Source organism: Panicum virgatum, chromosome 5N (assembly GCF_016808335.1).
Source record: "Panicum virgatum strain AP13 chromosome 5N, P.virgatum_v5, whole genome shotgun sequence".
Lineage (NCBI taxonomy): Eukaryota > Viridiplantae > Streptophyta > Magnoliopsida > Poales > Poaceae > Panicum > Panicum virgatum.
The window spans coordinates 42,464,400-42,469,980 of NC_053149.1; the positions used below are offsets into that span (position 1 = coordinate 42,464,400).

The 5,581-nt window shown below is 42.2% G+C and overlaps 1 long non-coding RNA gene across 7 annotated transcripts; it reads right to left on the minus strand.

The window, feature by feature from the left end:
• Positions 1-1,967: 1,967 nt before the first annotated feature.
• On the minus strand, positions 1,968-5,404 carry LOC120676293. Of its 7 annotated transcripts, none has more exons than XR_005675762.1 (9): positions 4,862-5,404; positions 4,580-4,651; positions 3,908-4,008; positions 3,633-3,762; positions 3,445-3,539; positions 3,061-3,133; positions 2,733-2,779; positions 2,511-2,620; positions 1,968-2,421 (listed from the first exon to the last, which is right to left on the minus strand). It is a non-coding gene; the product is annotated as an uncharacterized LOC120676293 (long non-coding RNA). The 7 variants fall into 7 exon arrangements; XR_005675759.1 differs by having other exon boundaries at positions 3,908-4,003; positions 4,862-5,400; XR_005675763.1 differs by having other exon boundaries at positions 2,721-2,779; positions 3,908-4,003; positions 4,580-5,403.
• Between the last annotated feature and the right edge of the window lie 177 nt (positions 5,405-5,581).

The window sequence follows — 5,581 nt, forward strand, 5'->3', positions numbered from 1 at the left end:
TAAAAATTTTCTAAAAAAGCAAAATATCTGGCTATCAATCAATATAGGGTAATCATCATTGATAATAGTAGCAGGTAGATTTACTTTATTTCTAAAAAAATTACCCACCTATACTATTATGAAGAACTATCCTACAATAACCCCCTATATCTATTATATCTTAATTACCCACATCCGTCACTTTAAAAAAAATTGGATCGAGCCTGTTTAGATCCTATGTCTATATCTTAATTAACCACATCTGCCACTACAGAAAAAATTAGTTCCAGCCTAATTTAGATCTTTCAAAAATTTAAGCCTATGAAATAGTAATGGTCACATCTGACCTAACTATCCTTCTTAATCTCGTCTTCTTATTTAAATTAGAGAGTTTATCCTAAAGGCCTAATCAATTATGCGTGTACATATGTCTATGTATAAAGAGTGCTGATGTCATTCCCAAAAATAAATTCGATGCTTTTGTGATAAGCAAATGACGTGGTGTTGACCTAGATAACCGGCACTAAGATAGAGTTGGGCTTACCAGCGCATTAGTCGTGATTGTGATGTATACATGTTTAAGTATATTTACTCGCAAAAATGCGAAAATATATTCAACTTCCTATATTATGGTGTATAAATAAAAAAAGTATTTGCCTAATCCTTCATTCCAAACTATAATCATTTTAGTTTTGTTTTAAGTTTAACTTCTCTATGTTTGATCAAGTCTATAGAAAAGAAATCCATAAATATCTACAATATTAAACTATGTTTCATAAAAAAAATCAATAACTATCTAAAATATTAAACTAGGTTCCCTAGATAGACTAAAATATTTCTCGGTCTATATTTCCATAAACTTAGTCAAAATATATTAGATGAATTTTCTTTAGGATAAAGGTAAAATAAACTATGAGTTAAAATAGAGGGAATGTTAACTTGGGATATAAAACTATAAATTATTTGCATGTGCAGTTGAACATGTTGATAGGCTAGTTACACTTGTAAACCCTGTTTTGAAAGTGATAGTGGATGCAGAAAAGTTACTTATATATTGATCCGCCCCGGATATATACGTACGTACTCAACATGGCAAACAACGTGCGTACGTATGTATGTCCTTTTTTCCATCGTACACGTTCGTCAAAGCGATCAACACGGCCCGCAGAACGCCTGGAGTGTGTATGGGAACGTTTGTATAGACCAAAGGCTTGGCAGTTTTTTTATTGTAATGTAATGTGGGGGGCGGGGGGACGTAGAAAAGATCGCTGGAGTTCACAGCTCTACGGACGCAATCCAAAAGAAAGCACGGAGACGTATCAGACCATGTCTCTATTTATTGGAATGTTCGATTTAAATAATCTCAGTTGGTCTCTGTTGATCCCGACAGAAACCTTTGTCCATACTCCATACTCAAACGTCAAACCTGCGACATGCTAATCTTCGGCCACATATAGACCTGCCTTGTACTACAATAATTTTTTTATATGATCATACGCTCGACAATTATTTCTAAAGTAAAACACGTGGAAAATTAGGTCCTAATAACTTATCTACAAAATGATAATCTTACAATTATGGAGACGCTTTGACACAACTTTTAGTGCCTCAAAGGCCTAAATACGAAGGAAAAAGCTATATATCGATCATGTATATCCGAAAAAAAATCAAGGCTACATGTTTGTGCACTGTACTGGCTTCTCGATTCAAGGCTTGCATGATTATTGAGCTTATCACACTGAAACAAGTACAACACCATCATGGTCAGACGACCTGTGCCCTTTGACAGACGACTGACTAGCAATTGCTAGCCCATGTACAAGTCTAAAATGCAAATAACCCTCACGGCACAAAACCAGAGTTCTTACTATAATACTAGTGAATGACGCGCCCCTTCGCGCGCGAGTCTGTGTAATGCGTATAATTTTCTTGATATAGTGATTTTTCAGAGGTCGGTGGTTCATATTGTTTAACAATATGTGCCTGATAAAGGAAATACATATATTTGTACTAAAGAGCAACAGAGTGATAAATAGTTTATGGATAAACTACTGCAGATGATACATATAGAAGTATTTGACAGGAGCAGTTGTTATATTACAATTTAAATCTCCAATTGGGATAGCTAAGGAGCTGTAGGAGAATAGGAGGGTTCACTAACTTAACAGACATTGTATTTAGGTGGAACTGGCCATGTTACATAGCTGCATTAAGTAGTTTGGAAAATGCCGGCATGAGAACAGTTTTCCCTGTGTTCATACTTGGATCAGGGACGGTTGAAATGCAGTCGCTGGCAGGATGTATCTGTGCCCGCCAATGTAGAACAAATTATCGTCCATTGTAACCTGTAATGGGCTGCATATTCTCCATGAATTAGTGCACAGGTCAAAAATCTCTACGTTAGATATCATGTTGCTTCCATCATACCCTCCCACAGCATACCTGTAATGAGGCAAGCAGCAGTGAGGTCACCTCCAATGCTAAAACTTAAGGAATTATATTGCACCTAGGCAAGAGACTGAGAGTCTTACGGGGCATCCCCCAAGACAGCTACCGAGTGGGTCAGTGAGATCCTCTTCTCACGCTCATACTTGGAAGCAGCGCCCAGAAACCTTCCCTTGGATCATACCTTTCTGCTGATCTGTGTATTGCAACAATTTTGTTCAATAGGCGAGTAAAAAATGACATCTAAACCACAATTGGAACATTGAAATATTGGTTAGAGAGTTTACTGTAAGTACATGTTGACCCACCAGTTATATAGAGCACGCTATTAAATGTGGGCAGCAGGAGCAAATCGCTGGAACAACATAGCACACAGAAGCACGAATGTTAGATCCAAAATCAAACCGTTCAGGATAAATTGGACAAAGGAATCAATTGATGAGCACAGAATGATAAACTGGACAAAGAATACATTAAATTAGAAACAAATAATTGATATCAAAGAAAGAAACAAATAAAATCTGAATGGCAAATTGTGACTGTGAAGTATCATAAATGATGCACTATAGGACAAACAGAAGGTAAAAGCAGATCATTATTGAATAATTATTAGGGAAAGGTAAAGATGCTATTTACCTATGACAATTACTAAATCATCTGGACCCGATGACACTCCATCAAACTGATAAGGAAATCTGACTTCCATGGCCTGCAAGAGTTATTCTCAATAGCTAGTCATGTAAATATGATGCTATCAATATGCAGAACAAAAGCCAGCCAACCATAAGAAGCCTCATAGTCCAATCGCAGTAAAGCTGTAAACAAATCAAATTTGCTTTTACATGGCAAAACATGCATAATAAAAAAACAGACCAATAAAGTTTAGACATGGCAATATATACCAAAAGTTAAACTTTCCCATGAAAGGCGAATCAACCAATACATGAATCTGCAGCCTTTCATTAGATCAATAGAGACACAAGAGTATATGAGGAAGCATAATAGAGGTGGAGTACTAACAGAGAAAATGCGCAGCAATCAAATGAAGTTAGATCTTCAAGCATGGGCCGATGCAGTTGTATGAATCCAGTGAAGAACGAACCGTACATTGATTTCTAAATTGAAAAGGGCAACCATATCCAATCTTTGTTTAGTGCAGTAGTACAGGGATCTCCTAAAGGAAAGGGACAGGCCAAGATGACCCTTACCTCTTAGAATACCTTAAGCTGCTTGGTTATTCTTGTTGACTTGTCCAGGCACACCCTTTATTAGAGGAGAAACTGTGTTTTTTTTTCCGCAGATCCAACAGTGAGATCTTGCTCAGATTAATTAGAATGCCTATCATCAATGTGTATAGAACTGAATTATGTCAATTGTCAGCGAATAAACTAACTATAGTTGAATCTCAAAGGTGGCTTGTATTACATCTGCTTTTCATCAAAGACATGAGGTGCGTGAAGGCAAATAGAAGAGACGACTATACCTTCGCAGTTTGGTCATTGGTGAGCTTGCTTGTATTGTAGTCTTAGTCACTCCATAATAATTTCACTGAGCACTGTGAAGTTAAATGGACATATATCTATCCTAGCATAAAGAAACAAAATATGAGAATGCACAATCTAATATCCTTGCCCCATTTTACAGTAAAAAGCATTTCCTTAATCTGCAGTTATAGATGCAAAAAGAATCAATTTTAATCTCTGATTTTGATCAGCTTTAAAAAGTAAGCACAGCATAGAAATAATTGGGCATAGAAATGTTGATGTTTTAATTTAGAAATGACAGCGAAAGGAGGCATTTGGGCAAGTAAATAATTCTCAGGACATTCAAGTATAGATTTGCAAAACGGAAATAAAGATCAGACATGTTTCCTGGATAGCCTCGAGGTAGCTTTGCTGATGAAATGCAGGTTTTAAAAATGACAGCAGTGCCTAAACATCTGACATAGGCATTCCATCGAACATATGATGTGCAACTCCTTTAGAATATATTCCATATGCTAATGCAATAAAAAATTGATGTTCAACCGGAAATAAGACAAAGGAATGGCATACATTGATCAAGCAAAGAATTAGATTGGCTGCTCTTCCATTCACAATATGCAATAAATAGGCGGGCATGATCAAGGGAAAAAAATATAGGCTTAGAAATTTACCTCTCTTTCCCCTTCCAAATTCCTATCCGTGAATGGGATGCTGATCAGAGTCCAAGGGGGCAGCATAAGGGGCTGGTCGGCAAGGTCGCGAAATCCGAGTACACGCCGCGGCGGTGTAGATCGACGACGGTGTACGAATAGGAGCCGGCCGCCGCCGCCGCCACCGCGGTCAATGAAGACGGAGAAGGGTCAGGGAGAGGAAGGACAGGAAGGAGGAGAGCAGGATGGAGGAATAGAGGGAGCCGTAGAACAGACTGGGATAGACATGGAGGACTGTCTTACCAGCGGCGGCGAGCACGGACTCCGGGAGCCCCTTGCCCCAGAGCACGACGTCGAATGAGGATGCGAGCAGAGGCTCCGTCACGCCCTGCGAAGCTGTGGAGCGCGTCGTGGAGGTCGGGAGGCATACACGGAAGTTGCTGAGCACGCGTTAGAGCGCGCTGACGAGCTGCAGAACTAGCTGTCCGGGTGGCGCAGAGCAGAGGATGCGCCCGCGCAGGAGGGCGAGGCCACGGAGAAGGGCACCGCCGCGAGTCCCATAAACCGCACGTTCGCCACCACCATTGCGTCTTCGCCCTGCACCAGGAAGTGGGGAGCAGAGGCAGCGGCATCATCGACGCCCAGATCGGGTGGCCGATTCGCCGCTGTAGGCCAGCAAAAGCGGGCCCGCCGCAACCAGCTTGCCGACGTCGGATGGAAAGGCGGTGGGAGGAGGCGCAGTCGGGCTCATGACGGAGCCTACACGCGCGCTCGCGGCCTGGAGCCAGCGACGTCGTCTGCGCGACCGCGTCCTTTAGGGCCGCCTCGGCGGTGTCCGCGCGCTCGCGGCCGGGGCGGCGGCTGCGCCCCACGAGCCGGTGGCCGGGCCGGGCCAGCGGCCGCGCCGCTACGGCGGCCGAGGCCGTGTCGGGGGCCGCACCGTTCTGGCGGCCGAGGGCCGCGTCCGCGCCGGACGCCGAGGCGGCAGCAGCGGGGCTGCTGCGCCCTCGCGCTTGCAGGCGC